A 26,659-nucleotide genomic window follows, 5' to 3' on the forward strand; every position below is an offset into this window, starting at 1 on the left:
GATAAACACAATAGTGCACAGGTAACAAGAGGTATGTCGTTTATTTCATGAGAATAAAACGTAGTCGCCGAATTCTGCAAATTGTATCTGCTGTAGAAATCCTGTTTACAGGCAATGGTAACAAATAACCCAAAAAGTATACCAAGAATATATCGTAACGACTCCATATTTAAAACTTCTGAAATAAAAACATATACTAGTAATTAACTTAACCCCTACCGATCACATTTTCAAAACTTCTGAAATGAAAGAAAATGCTTGCAATTAACCGAACTACCATGCGTCAACAAAACGTTACGTAAATAATTACGATAAACATATAATAAAAATGAAATGAAATGGGGTTTAACATCCTACTGTTCTGCTCCGAACTGGGCAAATGAAGACGGGCATACGCCATACAGTGGGCTATGAGGGAAATTTTGCCCGGACAGCGGCACTATGGCCGACTCTTATATCGACTTCCAACTGCCAATGTATACACGGGACCTCGGTTTTTTGTCCCATCCGAACGACAAGACGGCTGTCTTTGTCAGGCTCTCCGTTCTGTATCACTGAAAAGGGAGAATCACGCCGGAAAATCTGGATGAACTTTCTCGGCCAATGCAGAGATCGAACACCCGTCCTCCAGGCTAGCGAGTCATTTTTTTACCCACTTAGCCATTGTGATCCCCAACAATATAGCAGGCCCATTGAAAAACACAAAGTAAGTGCTGTCCATGAAGAAAACCATCCGCTATAATAATAGGCACAGAGCTAATTATATTCTCAAAACATGTCCATTGCAAATTCAAGGTTAGATGTTGCATCCCGTTGTCTCTTGTCGGCGATATCACTTCGCCATAGACACCTCTGTCATAGATGCGTCCTAATAGTAGGCATCTGGTAGATATGTAATACTATAAACTCACTCATAGACACGTCCTAATATAACCTCCGTGGTGGATACGTCCTAATATAACACATCTGGTAGACATGTACTACTATAACCTCCGTCATAGACACGACCTAATATAACCTCCATGGTAGACACGTCCTAATATAACACATCTGGTAGAAATGTACTGCTATAACCTCACTCATAGACACGTCCTAAATTTAACCTCTAAAATAACATAATGATTATTTCGCGTGTGGCATTGATATAACCGGAATGCTGGTCAACAGTGCACAAAATATTGCAAGGGTGACCCAATCAATCTAAATATCTAATTGAAAATTTATATTATTTCACAAATTGTTTATCCGGAGGAAGATATTATCCTTCTTTGTCGGTATTACGCCGCTTTGTTGATTGGTTTATTATAGGCAAGCAAACGCTTCCATTTAACAATTTTCAAAAAACTTCACGATAGTAGGATGCCCCACACAGCCAAAATTTGCTCTATTTTAAAAGTTGAACTCACCACAACGAATGTGCACGCTTCTGTGACGAGTCCAGAGCTGATTTCTGGCTAGACACGAAGCACGAGAATAATCAGCAGTATAGTCAATGAGGTTATAAATAACCATCGCACGTGAAATGTTCGACACATCTATCAATTATTTAAAGCCGTAAAAAATCTATCGTTAACGATTCTAAATAACAATAATATTTAGCTGTTTCGTTGTTAAAGCACCTTTAGAAAATTACGTTCGTTTTGTTTTTTAATTTGCTTTATTATGAACTATAATGTAAGGAGTGGCATCTTTTGGTTTAGTAAAATTAATATCTCAGAAGCTCCTCCGTTAGGCAAGAATAGAATACTAGTATTATTGTCCTTTTGCATTCACAGGGTTTCAAAACAATTGCTGAGTTGCCTAATGCTAGGTTCCCACTATCACGATACGCTTGAAGTCGTGGTTTTAACCGTGGTGATCTAATCAGGTCTTATGTTAACAGTCGTAGGAATCGTGTTGTTCGTATCGAAACGTATCCGAACGTTTCTGCACATACCAGATCGTGGACTCGATAGGGACATTCCTATTGTAACACATCGCACGACAGCCGGAATCGAGCATAACGAATGAGTTACTACATGTAAATTGGATTTATTGATCTGGTATCTTTCGTAGAAAATAGTCATGATTATCCCGGCCTAAAAATAAGTCGGAGAACAGTCGGTAAATTAATAGGGACTAATTTAAAACCAAGGCACATAACCTTTTTTTGCACTGAAAAATGCCCGAATGTAATGGCCGTTCGTTGTTTACATTTTCAGTCTATTTTTTTTATTGGTGTTCAAATGGTTATACCCTGTTAAAGTAGCTAAGTCCGTAACCCAATATCATCCAAAATCTTCGACATTGAAAACACGATTTTTTTTGCAATTTAAATCAGCATTGGTGTGGTAATCTTACCTTGAAAATATGGGCTTCTGATATCCAATATTTCAGACAAAATAAACATTTTACCACTGGTACACGAATCGTGTACCATAATGCGTTTCAGCGTCATGTGTAACAAGGTGCTCAAAGAATGAGGCTAGACATATATTCCACATTGTCATATCAAACGAACGGTAATGCCATATTCTTATTTGTAGAGCATGCACAATAAATACTATCGATGTTGACTGGAATAACCAGACGCTAGAAACTGACTTTCGGTTGAGATTTCTGGCGTATATCGCCAAACATAACTGATGACAATTCACAGTAAAATAGAAACGAGTGAATGTAAAACAGTTTATATCAATTCCTATTATATTATTATATGTGTTGCGACCCATTTGTGTCAATTTCTAGCTCCAAAATATTACCGATTTAGCTCCTTTAAATACAACACGACCGTTCGTTTAGTGACTATACATGTGAGAGACTATGTTATATATATAACGGGGATCACGTGGCTAAGTGGGTAAGACGCTGGCTCGCTAGCCTGGAGGTCGGGTTCCGATCCCTGCATTGGCCGAGAAAGTTCATCCAGATTTTCCGGCGTGGTTTCCCCTTGTCAGTAATGCAGGAAGGAGGGCCTGACAAGGACAGCTGTCTAGTCCTTCGGATGAGACGAAAAACCGAGGTCCCGTGTATACATTGGAATGCACGTAAAAGATCCCTTGGCAGTTGGAATTCGATATAAGAGTAGGCGATAGTGCCGCTGCCCGGGCAAAATTTCCCTCATAGCACACTGTATGCCCGTCTTCATTAGCCCAGGTTAGGAGCAGAACAGTAGGACGTTAAACCCATTTCATTTCATTTATATATATAACTATTATAGTATGATTGTCGAAATATTAGGAGATATATATGACGAGGCACCATAACGACAGACAGTTTTCTTTTACAAGGAATTTAACTGTGCCTTGACTCCTGTTTTTGGTGCAATGTATCATGCTGAAATGCATAATTAATAATTATTGACAATTTTTTAGAAATAATACAACGGTGTTATCTATTTTGTAGTTGGTTCCGGTTTTAATGATCCGATTGACAACTTATGATTATTGCGTTATTATGGATGTTATAAAAATAAATAAAAAATATACTCGAGTAACCGGAATGGGTTTACAATAATACAATGATATACAATGACAGTGGAATCAATTTCCTTAATGATACACATCTAACAAGGTAGAGAGAGAGAGAAGTTAAACGTCCATTCGACACAAAAAAGGTCATTTCGGGACTAATATGTGATTCAATTTTATTTCAATAATTCACTTGCGCGTAGGGGTCTTTAGCAGTGGCAGGAAACCGGAGGACACGAAGAAAACCCACGAGGCTGGACAGGTAACCCTACTCCTTGTCACATACAACCACAAACGGAGAATCGAAACTACGCCAGTTGACTCAATGACAGACCTTCTAAGGCTACAGCGCGCATGTGTTAACCATTCTGCCATCCACCCCAAACCCCAATGTTGCAATGTAGTGTACACTCGACATAGCCATCACCGAATGAAATGGAGTCTTATGGCACGTCAGCTCCAACCAAATAATTATCGCAGTTATACTGTTATAGAATTTTTTAAAAGAATTAAATAAATAAAAGTTACATTACATACAAATATTTAAAATACGGTTGGTAAGTGCTTTCCAGGAATAGCCTCTGTCACCGTTACAAGTAGTAAAAGGGGTTTTTTTTCATCTGGACAATCGGGTTTGTTTTCACAAATCCCCATTTTGAATTGTGCGTTATCAATTCATCATCTTGAAAGTACGTTAAATATCACGCTAAGCAAATAAAAACCGATAAAATCAATCAAATAAACTGTGTACAATACCCTGGGGCTGATGGCGCATATTGCGTTTGTATCCCTTGTACTAGTCTGTAGAATCGAAGGCATTATATTTCATTTATTGACCTGTGAAGACATTCTGAGGCCCGGTTGATCATTTTCAGAATTTGCAGCAGCGTATTGTCACCTTTAAATATTGACAAAACGCGCGCACAAGACTTCAGAATAATAACTAAACACAACACTGAATTTTCTGTGCGGTTTCGATTTCATCTAATACGATAGCTTTTATTGACTTTTATGTTTATAGTAGGAATGTAGGTCTGTTATTTTTTTTATTTCTTTCCAATTTATGTTTAAAATATTCTATTTCTTTCCAATTTATGTTTAAAATCGTTTAAAATATTCTATTCCATTCGAATTTATATTTATAATAGATCTTTGTATATATTACAAAGATGCAATATGTAAGATTTAGATGACTAGCCGACTCTTTGGGCTATAAGGCTGCTATTACATAGGTGTATACAATATTCGGCGGTTTACAAGCATATACTCTTTACGTAGGTATACTGGCCTGGTCAGTTATTATTGTTCCCCTCATTCATATTCGGACAGAATGGATTCAGAAGAAAAGGAAACTAGGTTTGGTTTCTACTTGCGGAGGCGTAGAGGAAACGAAAGAGGACGAATGTGGGTGCGACCAGCTCTTGTTGAGTTCTTTACAACCTTCAAAAACTTAATCAACAATCCTGATGAAGAGGTGTTTTTTGTATTTATTTACACATGTCCTATAAGTTTGCGTGAATTGAAAGAATTGATGCGGCCACATATATGTCAATTGGAGAGAGAAAGAGTCTATATCAGCTGAACAGAAACTTGTATTAACTCTTAGATTAGTAAAACTGAAATGCAATACTAAATGTTAATGTCCGGAATCTTGAACGTTTTAAGAACTACAACATGTTTTTGTGGTTAATTCATTTTTATTAACGCATTAATCTCATTTATACGTTAATATGTTAACTGATTTCATTCCAGGGTCCTGTTTCACGAAATTTTAACTAAGATAAAATCCAAATTTTAGTAAATTGATTGGATAATATTAGGTTGATTTTAGTGCTCAGCCAATCAAAATTGAAGTATCTACTAAAATTGGATTTTATCTTTAGTTAAGATTTCGAGAAACAGGGCCCTGCACAACACCAGTTATCTCTAAACAGCTTGAATCTTGATCACTTGTAAGACTATCAGTTGCAGATGTTGAGGGTTTACACTCGCTTCCTTTCAAACGTGCTAGGTATTAGTATTCTACGCATCCTGGCTAAAAATTTAATTTTTTAGAACACGGGAACAGTGCCCGTTAATCTAGCCTAGTTGGGGGCGTGGCATTTTGGGCGTGTCTATTAGGGGTAACCCACCGCACAAACTGTCTGGCAGTGGTCATTCATGAATCCTGTGGTGGTACTGAACAACTCCAAAGCTGTTTTAGGTGGTACAGATTTCAGCTAATCTAGCCTAGCTGTGGACTGGAAATTAGATAACTCTTGTCAGGGATACTCTACCACTACAAATGTCTGACAATTACATAGCTCTGTCAGGGGTAACCAACCACTAGAAATGTCTGTTAGAGTGTTTTTGTAACACCTGAAGATGTATGGTACACTGCTGTACGATTTTCATGTGGTACACTTTTGAGATAATCTAGCCTAGTTGGGGGGCATGGCATTTTGGGCGTGGAATACCACACCCACCACCGGAAACCTGGCAGACTTACATTCTGATGATACCAGATATACATACATTGATAACATATAGGAAAAAATTGGTACACTTTTCAGATAGGTTGGGCCCCTGGGCTCCTGGTCTTATCAATGCCTTGATGGAGTTCGAAGATGAGAATTTTGGGCTTAGGGTAAGCAGAGATGAGCAATTTGATTGGTAGATATACATAAGACACAATAACTTTAGGTCTAATTGAGTGAGCTTTATTACATCAATACCTTTAAGTTCGATTATGAATATTTTCTGCTGAGGGTAAGCAGAGCGATAATCAATTTGATTGGTCGAGACCTTTGAACACAATAACTCTCCCTCTCATTGAGCTAAATTGGACACGAAATCTTTAGTTCTAATTAAGTGAGAGTGATGGAACTCAGAATATATTCATTATATCATTACCTTGACTAATTTTGATGGTGAGAATTTTCTGCTTAGGCTAATGAGCGATAAGCAAATTGATTAGTCAATACTTTGGAACGTAACCACTCTGCTTTTAATTGAGGTAGAATGTTTAGACTTGATGCAGATGTTCATTAGGTGAATGTCTTGATTGAGTTCAATGATTAACATTTCGAGCTGAAGCTAAGCAGAGCTAATCAATTTCATTGGTCAATGCTTTGGGACAAGATAATCTTGATTCTATCTGATAGAGAGTGATGAAACTTAGTGTATAGTTTGATTGCTTGATAGTTTTGAAAAAAAATAAATGTGCGATTACTTAATATGTGTCATCTATTTATTTTAGGATTTCGGCGGGGACATCAGCCTCACTGTTGGCTTGTTATACGTGTACCAGCGGTGTCTGTGATTCTCCCAAAACGGCAAACGGCTAAAAATAGGGATAATGCGACATGTTGATCGGAATTCCTTTATTTCCGCGTATATTTTTTTTTCTGCTGTAAAACTTAGAACTACCGGAAAATTCACAACGCAACGAATAAATGCTATGTGCTGATGATACGAGAAGGCGTCTATTTTAAATGCAATTAAAAGACATGTCTTCTATTCACTCAATTCATTAAATATTCGCTTATCTGTGTTTCTTTTTGTTTGTAAGAAAATAATATTGGTCACCTCTTGTTTGATTCAGACATATTTTGCTTTAAAGTCTTCGTTGATCTCTGGTTTGTATTTATGTTTCTTCATTCATCCAATTCCTTAAAATAATACCTGTTGCAATTTAACCACAACTTTTAACTTTGTCCGTTCTTTTCTTTCGAATGCTGATGTAATGATTCAGGCCTATAAATACATGTATTTTGTTCTACACTATTTGGGCCTATAAATCCATTTATTTTTGGATACTATTGTATTTAATGTATAGACACTGACCTAAGAGCAAATCCCCGGGGGCTGTTGAACACTTTGAAAATGTGTAGATCTAAGACTCAAGAAGCCGCGGTGGCTCAGCGAGTATGGCACTGACTCGCTAACCAGGAGGTCTTGGGTTCTTTCCCGGTGTTGGCCGAGAAAGTTCCTAGGGATTTTCCGGCGTGGTTTGCCATTGCCAGGGGTACAGGACGGATGGCCTACAGAAATAAACTGTAAAATGCGGCCAATAGTGACATACGTCATTGGCGGCAAAGTCAGATTTTAAGGATGGAAGAAACTCTTTAGTTCAGCCGTTCTCTTACTATCCTAGGCTAGAAGTAGTAAAATACCACAGAGTAAATTTATCTGGATATTTAATTTTGACAGGAAAACTGTAAATAATAAACATAATGGCACTATTGAGACGTGGGTGCTAACGGTGGCTAAGAGGGTAAGACGCTGGCTAGCTAGCATACCGGTCGGGTGTTCGATCCCTGCATTGGCCATGAAAGTTCATCCAGATTTTCGGGCTTGGTTTCCCCTTGTCAGTGATGCTAAACGGGGGGCATGACAAGGACAGCTGCCTCGTCGTTCGAATGGGATGGTGCGGAAAACCGTGTCCCGTTCTATACATTGGCGTGGACGTAAAAGATCCCTTGGCTTTTGAAATTCGATATAGTAGGCCATAGTACCTCTCTGCCCGGGCATAATTTCCTTTATAGTTCACTGTATGACGTATGCTCGTCTTCATTAGCCCAGTTCGGAACAGAACAGTAGGACGTTAAACCCCCATTTCATTTCATTTCGCCTTTTAATAAATCTACGCTGATAAAAAAAAACAACAAGTAATTAAAAATACAACACAGAAAACAAACAACACATTCCTCGCAATGCGTTAAATAACTGCGGTGACAGTAGTGATGTAAAATGAAAAGAAATTTTAAAAGCTTTTAATATATTTACTTTTTGATAGAAATCATTTTTAACAAGTTAATAATAGATCATTAACCATTATATAGCACTTACATTAAATTCGGCAGCACATAAAGTACGTCCACATGAAAATGTGGGCGTTTAAAAATCAAGACCATCCGATGGTCTAGCAAGTTGATTATGGGCTTGTCATGTGAATAAATGTCTAATCAATAATTATATAACATTTGAAATTAAACTAAAGACGTGCAATTTACAGATTTAGCTCTTGCATAATGTATATTTAACTTTCATTTTATAATTTATTGCTCGTAGTATAGAAACAGATAAATCAACTATAATGTTATATTTTGTTACTCCCAATACATGTAACTTGCAAGCTATTCTCATACTTTCAGTCTATATTTTGACTTAGCAGATAATTGTTACTAAAGACTTATATCAGTGACTTTTCGCATAGGAATTTACGGTCCTCAGAACAGGTGTAATCATCTAATTGCCAGTATTGAAGTAGTAAACAATCTTCATAACCGCCGTAGTCATTCGGGCTCCCTTGTCGCCATCCCTCGGTTATAACTTGCGACCCATCTATCCACATAAATTTGGATTCTTCATCCATGTCATTGCCTCCAATCCAATATTGCACGGTTGTAGAGACTAAGAAATATAAACATTCAACAGATGAATCCGAGCAATATACGACAAATTTCAATACTAAAATATTATGGTTGGATGTTGTGGAACGTACTGTGGGCCAGGATGGGCGATGAATCCGAGCAATATACTACAAATTTCAATACTAAAATATTATGGTTGGATGTTGTGGAACGTACTGTGGGCCAGGATGGGCGATGTAATACAAATGAACTGACAACCGTACTGAGTTAATTAATAGAAATGCTAGGAGATCTGTTGGAGTGTGGTGACGCTTTACATCCAACAGCCATCATGCCGAGTTTATGTCACGTTGAGTGATAAGAAAAATGGGATTTGGTAAATAACACACGTGCTGGAAGACGGATATAACATTTCTAAAGAATAACACAAAAGTGATAAAGCCAAAGAATATTTATATAGCAACAAAAAATTATTATCTTACTTGAAGGTAACATCTTCAGTGCATTCAGTTTAAAATGGAAGACACTCGTTCTCATCACAAGTAACTGTCCACCATCTTGTTCACAAGTTGCCTTGGCGTCTATCCAATTCTTTGGTGTGTTGTATACCTTTACACATAATAACCCCCCTAATATGGGCAAATACCCAGCTAGATGACAATTATCTGTAAACATAATTGTGAGTACAGATCCATTTATAAAACGGCATAAACATATATCATCAAACTCGTTTAGACCTTGGATCAGATTTATATGTTTAAATAGTTAAATCTGATCCAAGGTCTAAACGAGAATCGAAACTACGCCAGTTGACTCAATGCTAAGGTTTTCGTTGGTCACTCGAGTCGACACCAGACCGTACGCGTTTTGAATCGAGTTGGTCACATGACTGACTCGAGTCGCATCACGTGACTAACCCGTTTACTCCCCGTTGAGCGGAGAGTAAAAGGGTTTGTCACGTGACACAATGTCGTCCTATACGCAAAAAAGCCTCTCTCTCGATCACATACTGACGTCGTAACTGTTTTGATGTCATGTGACTACTCGGACCGTTCGGGATGTTTCACCCGGGCTCGGCAATGGAATCGACTCGAGTGACGCGAGTAAACGACGAAAACCTTACCAATGACAGACCTTCTTAGGCTACAGCGCGCATGTGCTAACCATTCTGTCCCCAACCCCAATGTTGTGTACACTCTACGATAGCCATCACCGGATGAAATGGAGTCTTATGGCACGTCAGCTCCAACCAAATAATTATTGCAGTTATACTGTTATAGATTTTTTAAAAAATTAAATAAATAAAAGTCACATTACATACAAATATTTAAAATACGGTTGGTAAGCGCTTTCCAGGAATAGCCTTGTCCATCTGTCACCGTTACAAGTAGTAAAAGGGTTTCTTTTAGTTTTCATCTGGACAATTGGGTTTATGTTTTCACCCATCGGTTTGAATTGTGCGTTATCAATTCATCATCTTGAAAGTACGTTAAATATCACGATAAGCAAATAAAAACCGATAAAATCAATCAAATAAACCGTGTACAATACCCTGGGGCTGATGGCGCATATTGCGTTTGTATCCCAAATGCAAACAGATTAGTGGTCTTATTAAAATAACACGTTTCATGGATTCTAGCCCGTTATAAAATGGACATTTAGTGATACATATGATAAAATGAACAGGTTGTTAAGAAAATCTGCTAAAAATGGATTTATTTGAAAAAAAACCCAAATAATCTTATTTAAAAACAACGACACTTGTCCACCTTATTGCATCAGCATCCCCGATTATTGGCGCACATCCCAGATCTGTGTATGATCGCAAAATGTTCATGTTATGAAATGAACTGTTCATTTTATGAAATGAACTGCGGTTTTACGTTTTTTTCTGCACCAACTGGGCATATGCCTTACAGCGTGCTATGGGAATGTATTGCCTGGACAGCGGCGCAATGGTCTTTTATCGAACTCCAAATGTCAAGGGTTATTTTACGTGCACGCCAATGTGTACACGGGACATGGTTTTCGTCCCAGCCAAACGATTAGACACTGTTCGTGCCTAGGCTCCGTATCGCACCACTGACATGGGGACACCACACTGGAAATTCCCGAGGAACTTTCTCGAACCACGCCGGAAGCGTACCCGAGACGCACTGGTTAGCGAACCAGCTGTGATTTTTACTAACTGTGCCACCTCGGCTCTCAAATTAACATAAGTTCTTACCCCCAAGTGCATCGTCAACGTAAATAAATCCAATATTTACTGAACTGTTACCAGGCGAGGCTCCGTTGAGTACATGACAGGATCTGTTGTACCAGTAGAACCATGAACAACCTTCAGTAGATGAACACAATAGTGCACACGTAGCACGCGGTAGATCCTTTATTTCATGAGAGTAAAAGATAGTCACCGGATTCTGTAAATTATATCTGCTGTAGAAATCCTGTTTACATGTAATGGTGAGAAATAAACCATATATTATGCCAATGATATATTGTAACGACTTCATATTTAAAACTTCTGAAATAAATATAAAAAAAATTCTAGTAATTAACCGAACTTTTTGGGGTCATAGGCGGAAGCCTGCCAAAAATATAGGTAAATCCTGCACCGTTTACGGCCTACTCTGATTTTAAATTCCAACTGTCAAGGTTTTTTACGTGCACAGGTATACACAGGTCCTCGTCTTTTCGTCCCGTCTGAACGACTAAATACTGTTCTTTGCCAAGCCGTCCTTCCCGTACCACTGACAAAGGGAATTCAAGTTAGGAGACCGTGGGCAGACATGTCGTGATAAAACCCCACTGGTATCAACCGTAGGAGAAAGGCACTTAATCAATTCTCCAGAACTTTTAGTTACCAGCCACATTCTAATTGAGCGCTTCCAATTTGCTCACATATACTAGAAAAATGGGACTTCTACCGCTTTCAGTATACCTGGCTTCTAAATGTTTCAGTGTTAATCGAATATATAAATTTCAGTTAAATAAGTACCGATATAATTATATGCCGTGTCTTCCAAATCATTACTTCGCGTGTGGCAATGACATTAACTAAAATCAAAAAGAGCACTAGCAAACAACACTATCATGTGAAAATGGAAAAAAATAATAAATGTCCATTTTGTAACGGGCTAGAATCCATGAAAAGTGTTATTTTAATAAGACCACTAATCTGTTTGCATTTGTAGTATGTTCCATTAGCCGCTTTAAGGGGCCGATATTTGTTTTGATAATTATTAGGTTAATACTATGAATAACTAACTTTTTGTTCTGAAATCTTTGAAACAAACAGATCAAAATGTGCTTTAAGATCAGTAGCAAGTAAAGTACAAGTAATTACATTTACAGCACTTTGATGACGCACATGCCAATTTACTGTGGCTTGTAGACCGACTCCAAAATAGTATGGTGTACACAGTAGTCAATAATGGTTCCAGTGAACACTTAACACTTTCTATAGACGCCGGCGTCGTTTCCCCTTATTAGGGGTCAAAGGCCTGACAAAGTACGCGTCGAGTCGTTCGGGGAAAGGAAAGGTTGAGCAATTAAACGAACCCTTCACAGATGAAGTCGAAATAAGAATAGGCTGTAACCCCGTTTCATTTTTATAGATAAGGTATAGTGTTCAAAATTCGTCCATGTCCGACCAGTTACTTTAAGAAGGCCGCTCTTCTTGAATTTTAAAGTAGCTAAGTCTCTAACTCAATATCATCCAACGTCTTACACAATGAAAACACGAATTATTTGTCAATTCAAATCAACTCTGATGTTGTGATCTTACCGGGAAAAGGTAGGCTTCTGATATTCAATATTTAAGACAAAATAAACCTTTTACAGTGCGTTTCAGCGTCATTTGTAACAAGTGACCAGAAAGAACGAGGCTAGGCATATTCCACAACTCCTGTCAAACGGTGACGCTATATGTTATCTGGAGAGCATGCGCAATAGACTTGAATAACCAGACGCTAGAAATTGATATTCGGTTGAGACTCATGCCGTATTTCGCTGGACAAACTGATTTGAAATGAGAGTCAAAACAGAAACAATTGAATGTAAATCAGTTTATATAATAGATTTTGGCGAATATTCTTGGTATGCTGAGATAAAGGGACGCAACTGCAAAGGAGTAGGGTAGGATGAATAGGATACTATTTTCAATCCAAATACAATCTATCTTAAATTATATATTATCCTACTATTAACAAAAAAAAAATCTACTTTACATACATCGTTTTAGAATTCTATTATATAATATAATTCTTTCAATGTAGTATTAGTTTTTGGTATGAACAAAAAATCGTTGAAAGCACCTCAGATCTACTTTACATCCACCGTTTTAGAATTCTATAATATAATATAATTCTTTCAATGTAGTATTAGTTTTTGGTATGAACAAAAAATCGTTGAAAGTACCTCAGAACAGGTCGTTTTCATCAACGAAGTTTGAACGTTAATAAATCCGCGGCAGGGAACCGCCGGCATTTGGTCGCCTTAAAATAAATCGTGATATACGGATTTAGCCTGCTGTTTGTTTGATGCGACATAAAATCAATCCGTAAATAGAAACAGACAATTCTACTTTCATTTTATAGTTTTACAACTAGCACACAGAACACAGTTAATTCCTGTAACTAGACGTCAGTTTACATATCATAATTGTTATCCGATATTGATGAAACTCGAAATATAAGGTTATGCCCACAAGGTCTCTGTTCCTTTCGATATTAGCGCATATCTGACCAAAACTTCCAGGATTATAGCCTCTGATAGTACGAAAAATTGCGTTTTTAGCTTGTGGATCCATAATGTATCTTTAATACAGCCAGAGTTGATAATTCACATTGAATTTTTTTGGAAATAAACTTGTATTATAACAGAAGAAAGAAATTTATATTTGTGTTTATGATGAATACTATCTTACAACATGAGTGTTATATCATTTATATTCACTGTCGGTTATTTTGTTAATACACAGTCAGACGAAGGGGCGCCCCTCATAATATCAATAAAATCAATAATAATCATATTATGAAATGAACAATATGTTAACTTGAATAAAACTGTTTTCTGGCGAGACAACTATATAGGTATTTCGGGGCGCTCAGTGTTGTTTAATACATTTTATTAGTATTTTGTTGACATTAATTCACCCCACCCCCAACTCCGGCATTGCTTCATTTTGTTACTTAGAGAGGGTCAGAGTACCAGAGCCGTCGTCAGAAATGAAATGGGGTTTAACGTTCTAATTTCCTAATGAAGGTGGGCATACGTCATACAATGTGCGACCATGGGAATTGTTGCCTGAACACTAGCTCTACTCTTATTTCTAAATCCAACTGTTTAGGATACAATACATGACTAAAACACAAACAGTCTATGACTACAGCAAAAGAGTATAAAATATCCAGTCGAATCAACGTGATGTAAACAATTAGCTATGTGTTCAGTATAAGTGATATTACGCAACGGCTTTGTGTACTAAACGTTAAAAAAAACATAATGGGCTGTTTATAATATCCTAATAAACAGCCCATTTGATCAAATTTTTGGCCAAAGGACGAGGCGTGAACAAAATACAGCAGTAAACTTATACCAAACCTGTATCCTTACTAAAGAGACCATTGAGCATGTTGCACCAACTACGTCACTTCCGGTTTTAATAAAAAAAATTAATTTCTTGCTTACAAAAAATATTTTTGCTTGTTTTACAGAGGGGATTATGTATAAATATATATTTAAGAGTTATGGAAACCTTGTTGAAAGTCGTTGGTTTTCCCATTTAAGGATATGATATCACGTGAACATTGTGCGTTAAGAGCCATGTGCACTGCACATACCAAAATTCAAACAGCAGCCTTCAATAATTTCCGGCGTATTTAAATTTTTCGCTAAAATATATCAAATTGTTCACGGCATAAACTTCGCGCTAATAAGTACCGAGGTTGATTATTTAACATTTAATTAAGAAATCTATATATTAAAGATACATTATGGGAGATTAGATAAAGAGTTGGTACTTCTCACTATAATAAATTATTAAAAACTAGATAATGTAAAGGAAATTTCCTGAACATTTCAGTAAAATTGATCCACTCTGAACCGAGTATTTAGCGATTGAAGTTTGGGCCTAGCCTCGATCATCATTACTAAAGTCGGTACGATAAAAAACATAATCTCGATTATCTTTTTTTGATTTAATCAGAAACAGCAGACTGGGTTCTAATCTAGTAAATATCGCAGACTAGCGATGCCATCGAGTGTTGATTATGGTCTGGATAAGTTAATTAATGACTAATTAATAATTTAGATAACATTTCAGATCTAAAGAAAGACCTGCAAATTGCAGATTTAGCTCTTGCATAATGTATGTTTAATTTAGAAACGAATATACTAACGCTAGATAACCTCCCAGGTTGAATTCAATCAACTTTAAAGGAGCTAAATCGCTAATATTTTGGATCTAGAAATTGACACAAATGGGTCGCAACGCATATAATAATGTAATGTGAATGTATATAAACTGATTTACATTCAATCGTTTCTGTTTTTATTGCAATTTCTAATCAGTTATGTTCGGCGAAATACGCCAGAAGTCTCAATCAAATGGCAATCTCTGGCGTCTTGTTATTCCACTCTATACCGATAGTATTTATTGCGCATGCTCTCCAGATAAGAATATGACTTCACCGATTGACATGACTTGTGGAATATTTATCTAGCCTCTTTCTACGAGTCCCTTGTTAAAAATGGCGCTGAAATGCACCATGGTACACGATTCGTGTACCAATGGTAAAATGTTTATTTTGTCTTAATTATTGGATATCAGAAGCCCATTTTTTCCCCGTAAGGTCACAACACCAATGTTGATTTAAATTGACAAATAATTCGTGTTTTCAGTGTCGAAGATTTTGGATGATATTGAGTTAGAGACTTAGCTACTTTAAAATAGACCTATGATTCAATTCTTTTGGCCCACAACAAAATTGCGGCGGGCTTATTAAATGAAATGAAATGGGGTTTAACGTCCTAGTATTCTGCTCCGACTGGGCTAATGAAAACGGTCATATGCCATACCGTGTGCTATGTGGGCAATTTAGCCCGGGCAGAGACACTGCGGCCTACTCATATAACGAATTCCAACTGCCAAGGGATCTCTTTTACGTGCATGCCAATGCATACACGGGACCTCAGTTTTTCGTACCATCCGAACGACTAGACCGCTGTCCTTGTCAGGCCCTCTGTCCTGCACCACTGACAAGGGGAAACTACGTCGGAAAATCCGACGTCTTACCCACTTAGCCTCCGTGACTGCCGGCTTATTATTTAGCCAGCAGCATAGATCAATGAAATTTGAAAATCAACATTGTATTTTGCCAGGGAGTCCTATTGCGGTAAAATGATGCAACGAGACATTAAAAAGTTTTTTTTTTGTTTTTGCTTTGTTTTTTTTTTCTTTCTCAATGTGTTGATTGAAGATAAGGGCATATCTTACGTATGTGTGGTGGCTTCCATTTTGTTTATGTATGGTTATGATCTGTCCTCATTTCAACACGAATCTGATTAGCATAAGGTGATGTGTATCCCCAAAATAGCTAGAAATCTATTGTCCGTCCTGCCCGACATATTTTAATGCACATCCGTTAGTTTGTATTTCAAATGAATGAATAACACATAAATTAAACATTCACAATAGATTGCAACATCAAGCCAGAACATTGAAAGACACCTGTTTAGATTGCAACACTCTTAGGCCACGAAAATAAATAACGGTGTTTACTTGGTCACAAAAAATAGGGACGGGTGGTCGGAATATCTTTTTATTTTATTTATTTATTATTTTTCGTGGGTCTTGCTTAATTATTGAGTAAGGTTCTTGAAAATAATGCTGCAATTTCAAGTCACGTCAAGATCGAGTTATAGGGCCTAGAAAATGAGAAAAAAAAGTTTAAGGTATTCTTTTTTGGCCTTATTACTCAACCATATTGATCTAACTACGGGCCTCGCTCACACGTAAATATTTTTTATTCATTTTTTGGGAATAACAGGGCGTGAGGTAGACATATCTGTGATTCATCCGGGCATAATTAACCAATCACATAATTAGTGCAAATAAAACAGCTCTTCCTCAATTAGACAGTTTACAATTCCAAGCAATAAAGCTCCCCCTAAAATGAGCTAAACTGACTGTATTAGACTGGAATGGACTGGCCTTTACCTGCGCAACAAATAAGGCAAATTTCGCAATTCATTTTTGAATCGATCATTTTTTTTTTCAGAGAAGATTAGTCAAGTATTGCATAGTAAACAGGATGTTTAGTTGGGTATATAAGCGCGTGTATAGCGCGAGCTGTGATATAATCCACAAACCGAGAAACTATTACAGATTCCATTAACTTCAGTAAGTGGTTTTTATTCCATTTATTTTACAGTTCGCTTTATGGAAATTCGACCAATTGCTGGGTTTGCAAATACGTGTAGCATTGTTTTATTTTCTAACAATTATTCCAAATAAAGTTCAAATAATTTATTTTAATAATAACATCTCGAATTGTTGGCGCGTGTTACTCCAAAAATATAAAAAAGACTTTAATTTACTGTGTGATTTTTTCCTTCATTATAGTAAAATCTTTATTTTTAAATACCTGACGAAATATATATCTCTTGGTTACGATATTTATTTTTATATAACAGCTTATAATGTCTTCTGCAGACCTTATTGATTTTTTTTTTTTTTTTGGGGGGGGGGGCGGAATGGCCGAATGGTTAGCACGTTCGCGCTGTATCATAAGGCCTGTCTGTCAGTGAGTCAACTGGCGTGGTTTCGATTCTCTGGTTGTTCGTGACAAGGAATAGGGTCGCCTTGTCCAACCTAGTGGGTTTTCTCCGGTTCTTCCGGTTTCCTCCCACTGCTAAAGACCCCTACGCGCAAGATAATTATTGAAATAAAATTGAATCATATGTTGGTCCCGACATGACCTAATTTGTGTCGAGTGGACGTTAAACTCTCTAATAGGTCGATGAAGTGCCCATATCTATTTGTAAATACTTAATTGGACCATTTTTGGACTGATAATAATTTCTATTTGTGATTCAACTTTCAAAATTACAGTTTGATGGGGTTCATATAGCGCTAAAATATAACTGTTCAGTCTTCAACAAAACATAAGATATTAAAATGAAAAATTTAGGAAACCCCTCTGCGTTTTATTTGCTGTTTATAGATTTAAATTTGTTTGTATATGTATGTTATAGTATACAAGATGAATTCTGTTAGCTTGATGTGTGTTGTATTGGTTACTCTATGTTTAGTGGTGGATGTAACTCATGGCATGGCAAGTAAGTACTTGAAACTGATTCCATACATTTTTTAATCCTCTTGTTCTTCTGCGTCAATTCGAGTACGATCTACATGAAACTTGAGATGCCTGTTTATTAGACAATTGCGCTTCGATTTCCAGATTTTTATATGACGTCACAATTACAAGATGACGCCATGGTCGGTTTCTGGTTTATAATCAAAATAATAATAGTACACTTTTTTACGCGCTAAACTCCATACACTAAGTATATGCTCATAGCTCTACAAACAGTCTAATGATATTACATTGTAGTTTATGTGCTATAACAGAATGTTATAATATTCTTTAAACAGGTGGTTTTAATAAACTCTTCAATAAGGGAGGTGTATCTTTAACATCTGATGGCAGGTTATTCTACAATGTTGTTAAAGCTAGGTTCACACCAACGGCGCTTTGATGGCGCTTTAAAGCGGCGTGCAAAGCGGCACCAAAGCTCGACTAAATTACCTCATTTAATAAATTACTGGGCAAAAGAAAGTTGACGCTCCGTGTACATGTTTCAAATAAAAGACAAAGACAGTTTACATTTAAACGATGAATATTTTTAATCTTTGAATGGCATTAAGCGATTGAACATAATATAACACAACACAGTTCTATGGATAACAATCACTATATTATATACACTCGACGTTTGGACAAGATTTCACTGGTCGTTAAGTTAGGTTCACACCAACGGCGCTTTGATGGCGCTTTAAAGCGGCGTGCAAAGCGGCACCAAAGCGTAACAAAACTCGACTAAAGCGTCAGGGTCGTAATAGATCGTTGGGAAGCTTTGGGCAAAGCGGGACAAATTGGCAAGAGCGCCAACAAATTTTAAGACTGTTTCAAAATTTTGGTCGCTTTGTCACGAATTGATTAAAGCGCCGAGAGCGTATTAAAGCTTAACAAAGCGTAACAAAGTTCAGCAAAGCTTCACTCAAAGCGTAGGAAAGCTTAATAGAGCTTTGTTCAAAACGGGGACCCCAGTCTTCACGGTCTGTCACAACTTGACACGCTTTATTAAGATGTCTCAAGATTTGCTACGATCTGGCATGAATATCTGACACGCTTTGTTACGATTTCCCACGAATTGAGACGCTTTGATCAAGGATTGACACGCTTTGATCAAGGATTGAAACGCTTTGCTAGGCTTTGCTAGGCTTTGTTACGCTTGACAAGCTTCCTGACGCTCTCTCACACTCTCCTACGATACCCAAGCTCTGTCTCCAGCGCTGCGACTTGAGTACCAGGGTGAAGTATGGAATATCTGGCTTAGTTTCCCCAGGGAGAGGGCATGATGGGGACAGTCCTATGGACCCATCTGCCTGCTAGGCATTCAAAGAGCTCAGAGTCTGAATATCTGGGAGTCAGACATGTGTCCTTTACCTCGCAGCTCAATCCAGATGAACTTGTACTGCGCATCTACCAAGGCCAGCATTGGTATGGAGAAGAACCCCTTGTAGTTGTGGTAGAGACTGCCTGTGTTTGATGGCTAAATGTTTTTCATCAAAGGCACCAATTGCTGATAGGTCAACCTCCCCTTGTCTTTGCTGTTCTTCCTCCGCCTCAAGGGCTAGGATGTATTTATACAGTAGGGAGACAAACATCATGTCTTCTTCAGATAGATAATGCTCTGGCACATCTGGAACTTCTGGATCTTGTAGTTCTGCCATCGTGTTGTGGAGTCAAAGATGCAATGATTTTGTGGATCTGCTCTGGATCAAAAGCGGCATGAAATCGGTGATCTTGAAATTTTCCAATGTGTAACATAGCTTAACAATGCACAACAGAGCTTGATAATCGTATCCGAGCGTGATTTAAAGCGTCATAATCGCATCAAAGCGTAATAAAGCTTATCAAAACGTGATTTAAAGCGTAACAAGGCCTGATCAAATCGAGAAATAATTCGTCCCCCAAAGCGTAACCAATTCGTATCAGAGCTTATCAGAGCATAACATTACTTAGGAGATCGTGATATTTTTGGAAAAATAAACAAAAATGGTTGCGCTTTGCTCGCCGATTTAAAGCGCGACATTCGCCGTTGGTGTGAACTAGACTTAAGTTCTACTGGAAGTATAGCTGTTCAAATAATCTTAATTTAGTTTTAGGGGCACAAAGTTTTGGTAAGCCGGTCCAGGCCGGTTGAGATTTTAAAACACGTTTCGATAGATGATTTGGTGAAATTTGATGAAAACACTGATAAGTAAGTTCCGGGGCGAGGTAATTCGACACAAATCACTGTAAGAACTGAAGTTATACACGTTTTAGTCATAATTATCGCAACCGTGTTTATAGTTCACAATAGGTCGCATATTGTGATGGGCAGCATTGCTTGCAGTCGGTTACAATAAAAAAAACTATAGCCCAGTGGGACAGAAAACCTGCTTTAGTTTAATGCACAATCAAGGACAACCATTTTAATGCACAAACCAGTTTAGCATTAGTTGACACATACGTCGCCCCAGTTCTAAATTATGCGCCAGAAGTCTGGGAATATCATTTTGCTGGATGTAAGAACGTCAACAAGCAGCGTGTTGGTGGCCTTTGATCTTCGTGGATATCCTCTTACTATAGAGAAGAATAATATGTCAATAATTAAGTACTGGTTAAACATAATTAAAAGTAATAATAGTGTTTTGAGTAATTGGGAACGGTAACTGCTACAACCCTTGGACAAGTTATATAAAATGTCCTTTATTTAGTAATGGATTTAGAACGGTGTGTCAATCGCAAAATGTTATAAACACTGATGGAACCTTTAAGATTTTTTACTTTGTGGGACAGGATAAGCTCCATAATTCTAGTGTGCCCGGTCTATAAGAAATATCGAGATAAGTATATACAAAAACACTACAAAAACAAATCATCATTATATAAATTGTCGCTTCTTCTTAACTCAACAAATAGCAACACACTGAAAAATCTAGATATATATATATTTATATTTGGCTACGAAGAAAAGATACACCATAGTAACACGCATAATTAGCCAATCGTTTGTGTATTATTTCTTATAATGCTGAATGAATGTATTAAACATGCATTATGCCAGAGCTAAATCTGCCTATTGGGGGGTGTTCCCACTTTGCCGGCAGGCTTTGATGTCAAATTTTGCCGCTAATCCAGAGTTAATCCTAGAACAATGGTGTTATAAACTATAGTCCATATCTTTTTTAACCAAATCCATCATGGATGACAAAAACGTATCAACTTTAATCTTTACATTATCTGGTTGATGATTGTGTTCGGATCCAACAGTGGTAAGAACATCATTCTTGGTGTTTACAGTAGCTGGACATGTTTTTGTTGAACATTTCCAATGGACGGCATTTGGTCTGCTTGACTTTATTCGGTACGTTTAACCATTGTGTATTAAATTTCGGCCACCTCGATTATTGGAGATAAAGCGAATATTAACCTGAACGTTTGCCATTTTAAAATAAATATAATTTCGACACAGATCGACCATCTATTTATATTAATATAGTGAATTGAATTCATGTTTGAAGGCATAACGCCGGCATGAACTGTGTTCAAAATGGCATTAATTAGTTGGTTAAAAAAATTTATTAAGAGGGATTAAAAGCTCATTAACGCTGAACACTCGTGAACAGTTCTTGAGGCGACCCTACTCCTTGTCACGTACAACCGGGGAATCGAAACGACGCCAGTTGACTCAATGACAAACCTTATGATACAGCACCCATGTGCTAACCATTCGGCCATCCAACCGCATGTCTTTCTTTAGGCTCTAAATGTTATCTAAATTATTTATTAGACATTCATTAACTTATCAAAACCATAATCAACTCTTGAAGCCATCGTTGGCCTGCGATATTTAGTGGATTTGAATAAATTTTGTTGTCGATGAAATGGCTGTTCAAGTGGATAATCAAGACTTTGTTTATTATCGTAACAACGGTAGTAATGACGATCGAGGCTAGTCTAAAATTGAATCGCCAATATCTAGGATCAGAGTGAAGCAATTTCTCTGAAATGTTAAGCATATTCTCATTTCAGTATCTATTTTGAAATTATTATAGCGCGAACTGTCAGCTCTTTATCTAATCTTACCTAATGCTCCTTTGTGTGTGTGTGTTTTGGTGTGTGTGTGTATTTAGATAGAAAAATTGTATTTTAAGAAGTTGATGTTTAACGCTTCTAATTGTATTTTGTAGGGGATTGGACTGGAGACTGTTGGAAGAGAAGTCAGTGTAAAGGCTGCAACTCAGACTATGTTTCAATTGCGAACGGCGTGAAACTCTGCTGTGCCAACTGCCAAGAGAAAGGTCTCATCATCAACGTCGGTTTGAAGACCTGCTTTTGTAATGTTTAAATCTCACTCTTCAACAATCTATTTTCTTGTAACCCAATTTCATTTGATTATCTCATTTTGATTTAATGTCAATCTTCCATTTTACCAAAATATACCCTTGGCTTATTGTTTTGAAAATAGATAAAAAAGTTGAAAGTCATATCTTATTTTCCTTTTTAATTCAAACTGCAAATGAGGTGGAAGGGTGAATAATCCATACACATCCATCGAATCCGACAATATATGTCAGTAGGAAGAGTTTATAAACTTAGGGGGCCATGGTGGCTAAGTGGGTAAGGCGTTGGCTCGCTGGCCTGGAGGTCGCTTGTTCGATCTCTGCATTGGCCGAGAAAGTTCATCGTGATTTTCGGTGGTGGTTTCCGCTTGTCAGTGGTGCAGGACGGGGGCCTGACAAGGACAGCTGTCTAGTTGTTCGGATGGGACACAAGGGCCTGATAAAGACAGCTGTATAGTTGTTCGGATGGGACGGAACATTGGCGTGCACGTAAAAGATCCCTTGGGAGTTGGAATTCGATATAAAAGTAGGCCATAGTGCCGCTGCCCGGGCAAAATCTCACTCATAGCACACTGTATGGTGTATACACGTCTTCATTGGCACAGTATAGAAGCAGAAAAATAGGACGTTAAACCCCATTTCATTGCATTTCGTTTATAGACTTGAGATACCAGAGGGGTGGTAACAATGGTCTTTAACGGATAATCAGGGGAGGTAACGAAAATGGCAGTCTATTTTTGGGGGGGGGGGGGGTGATCAGGTGTGGCAACGAAGCGCAGTGTATGTGCCAGAGGACAATACGGAGGATCAGGGGAGGTAACGAAGGGCAGTGTGTATCGGGAATCAACACGGAGGTTCAGGGAAGGTAATGAAGGGCAGCGCGTCGTTGTCTGTTGGTTGGTGTGTGTGTGGGGGGGGGGGGCAACAAGGAGGTCTAGGGAAGGTAACAAGGAGATTTGTGAAGGCAGCCAATATTATTTTTAAAATTGAATATCTATAAATTTGTAGCAATTTATTCTCAGAAAAACAATCATAAAAGGTATTTTTACTATGGAGCACACTGAATAAATTACATACTACAGGGATATACCTGTTTGAGAGATACACTTTAACATTATTGAATTGCTAACAATCAAGATACCTGAACACCGAGAATGCCTCAATCTGGTACTTCAAGGTACCTGAACACCGAGAATGACCCAATCTGGTACTTCATGATACCTGAACATCGAGAATGCACCATCGTGGACAGTAGACCGGAAAAATTATGCTCTTATAAACAAAATATTAAGCAATGTACATTTTGACCATTGGTCATTGTCCCCAATTTTGGCTAGTTCCTTAAAACTATGCAACAGCCTTGACCAATAAGAACATTATTTTTAAGACTGGGGTATGTCAGTATGTGTATGCCAGATTAAATTATAATGGTTAATCTTGAATCTCGTATTAGTTTTTAACTTTTTTTTTCAAATTCGATTTTCACTGTTCTCCGTCCGTCTTTTGCATGGCAATCGCTTGGGGTTTTCTACACACTGTGTTTATATTCATGAAATGAAGAAGTCTAGAATTAGTTATTACCCTTGATCACTTTTAAAAAGCTTGTGGATTTGAAATTAAAATACACATTTATCGCTGTTACCGGTACATGTTTTGTATAATAAATGTTAGCATCTTGAAGAACTAGAAACCAACAAAATTTAATTGTTTTTGATAATGTCTTGTGTCTTGTAAAAGCTTCCATTACTCACAATAGATATGCGACAACCCGTGTTGATCTGCCGGGCGACATAACTGCTGTGGGTTTATGTTTTGTTGCCTTGCAACCTATTATCCGGATTTTCCGGCGTAGTTCCTTCCTTGTAAGTGGTACAGGACCGAAGGCCTGGGCAAGGGACAAGGGAGAATACTTTAGCGACGCTGGCCGGACAAAATGTCCCTCATAGCCACTGTAGAGCGTCCGGTCGGCGCAGATCAACATGACGTTAATCCTCATATATAGTACGTGTGCACTTGGGGTGGCTTAGATTGTACAGTGTTTTGTGCTTGTGCTGCGGCAGGTTGCAGCAGGAATTACGATTAAAGGATTCAACTGCATATTACCTAGTTTGTTTGTTTTGTTGGGGGTTTTTTTTTTTGGGGGGGGGGGGGGTGCTGGTAGAATTCGATTTTGTTATTTTCGAAAATGTTAAAAAAAACGTCTGTGCTCTCTTTTCAGGGGCGGTCCATCCGGCCATGGAGCCCATGATAGGCATGTATGTGGTATCATCGTATCAGTCATATGCTCATATGTCCTGAAATATAAAGTTTGTCTCTAAATATACTTTGGTTCGGTGAAATAATCGCCCCCCCCCCCCAACCCTCGCTGAAGAGTTAAGGGGCCATATTGGCCAACATTTGGGATTTTACTATCATTTAATCACTTCGCAATATAATGAATGTTTTCAGAATATTTCTAGACCCCAAAAACATATTTTTAGGCACCAAAATAATCATCCTTAACTAAAACTTTGTGAGTTATAGGGGTTTATTTGCAATGGAGGCCATTGTGGACGCCATATGGAATTTCTCAAAAGCTCAAGGGTGACCCAGGTTCAATTGGCAAATTCTGAAAGAGGACATATTACTAAAATCAATTATAAAAAAAAAATTCGTACAAAATTTCCAGGTTCACTCCAAATTTTGGGTTTGGCGACCGGACTACCATAGTACGCAGGTCGTACAAGAGATTATGAAACAGTCACTGAATTCTGTCAATTGTATCGCCTGTAAAAAAAAATTGATGGTAAAAAATAAACCAAAATTATACTTCATAATTAAAACGTTATCCAATATGGCTTAGTTGCTAAGTAAGTACTTGTTAATATTTGGCAGGCAATGGTACGTGTTAGTTCCGAAATGGCCTAGTTAGTGTCGAGTGGACGTTAAACTCCATTTTTTTTTCTCTCTCTATTACGGTTATGAGAGAATCATTATTGTTTTCGAGATCCGCATAAACATCTTCAAAATCAATACTTCTTGTTTTCATTGAATTCTCATTCGATACCCTAAATGAATAAGACTATTGATTTATACAAGACAAATACAATTTCCGGTAATAAAATGTAACATTATTTTTCATTTATAGATTTTCCTTCGATTTAATAAAAACTTAAATGTTTTTGTTTGTTTTTTGTTTTGTTTTTGATAAACACGATTTAAAAAGGGCTTATATTTATTTTTAATAAAGCATTTGACGTCATAAATCAGCTTTTAATCATACTAATTGTTGAATATGCATATTCATTGGATATGTCCATTGGTTATCTCTCTCTGGGACTTGGAGCCATGGTGGCTCAGTGAGTAAGACCTTGGATTGCTAACCAGGTGTCCCAGTGTTCGATCGTGGTGTTGGCTGAGACGGTTCATCGGGATAACCCTTGTCAGGGTATGTCAAAGGGCAACGTATATTCGTTGGGATGGGACGAAAGTGACAGTGGTCAATCGTGCACCAATACCTTCACTGAGTTCAATGATGAGCTTGTTCTGCTTTATAAGCCAATAAGAGACTTCAAATCGAATGGGTCCAGACAATAATTCGCCTTCACACTCAGTCAGGATGTTCAAACTTGGTGTTAGTGTTTACTGGGTGAATGTCTTTGCCGGAGTCAGGGGATTAGCATTTTCCTCTAAAGTTAAGCATAGCTAAGCAACTTGATTAGTTGAGTCTTATGAACAAGAAGACTAAGTGGATGAGCCGGGTGAATCTCACAGTATAGTTTCATTACATCAATGATGATGAAAAGGGTATTATATGCTTATTTTACTATTTACGTAAAGGGGAGTGTCCACTTTGTCAGACAGTTTCGTTCCGAATCTAATGAAAGTGGAACTCAACTTTAATTATGGTGTAACAGTGATAACTGTGAAATTCGAACTCAACCGGTATTATGGGATAACGGTAATATATGTAAACGTTTTATTATTTTTTTAATCAAATAAGTATTAGGACCCGCAGAAGGTCCACAAGCTAAAAACGTAATTATTCGTACAATAATATATAATCCAGGAAGTTGGGGTCCGATATTCGCCAATATCGGTAGAGAACATGATCTTTGTGATATAACAGGTTTTAAGGTTCATCAAAATCGGATAAAAATTGTGACCTTTTAGAAGGTCCACAACTTTGGGATTACATG

At 37.5% G+C, this 26,659-nt stretch overlaps 2 long non-coding RNA genes across 3 annotated transcripts; one reads left to right on the forward strand and one right to left on the reverse strand.

The window, feature by feature from the left end:
• Positions 1-8,708: 8,708 nt before the first annotated feature.
• On the reverse strand, positions 8,709-11,306 carry LOC126827612 (uncharacterized). Its single transcript, XR_007682780.2, has 3 exons — positions 11,031-11,306; positions 9,286-9,468; positions 8,709-8,843 (listed from the first exon to the last, which is right to left on the reverse strand). It is a non-coding gene; the product is annotated as an uncharacterized LOC126827612 (long non-coding RNA).
• A 5,542-nt stretch (positions 11,307-16,848) lies between these two features.
• Positions 16,849-22,625, forward strand: LOC126827592 (uncharacterized). Of its 2 annotated transcripts, XR_008788683.1 has the most exons (4): positions 16,849-16,862; positions 17,086-17,207; positions 18,062-18,145; positions 22,329-22,625. It is a non-coding gene; the product is annotated as an uncharacterized LOC126827592 (long non-coding RNA). The 2 variants fall into 2 exon arrangements; XR_007682740.2 differs by lacking the exon at positions 16,849-16,862 and having other exon boundaries at positions 17,077-17,207.
• Positions 22,626-26,659: the final 4,034 nt, after the last annotated feature.

This window comes from Patella vulgata, chromosome 7 (genome assembly GCF_932274485.2).
Source record: "Patella vulgata chromosome 7, xgPatVulg1.2, whole genome shotgun sequence".
Lineage (NCBI taxonomy): Eukaryota > Metazoa > Mollusca > Gastropoda > Patellidae > Patella > Patella vulgata.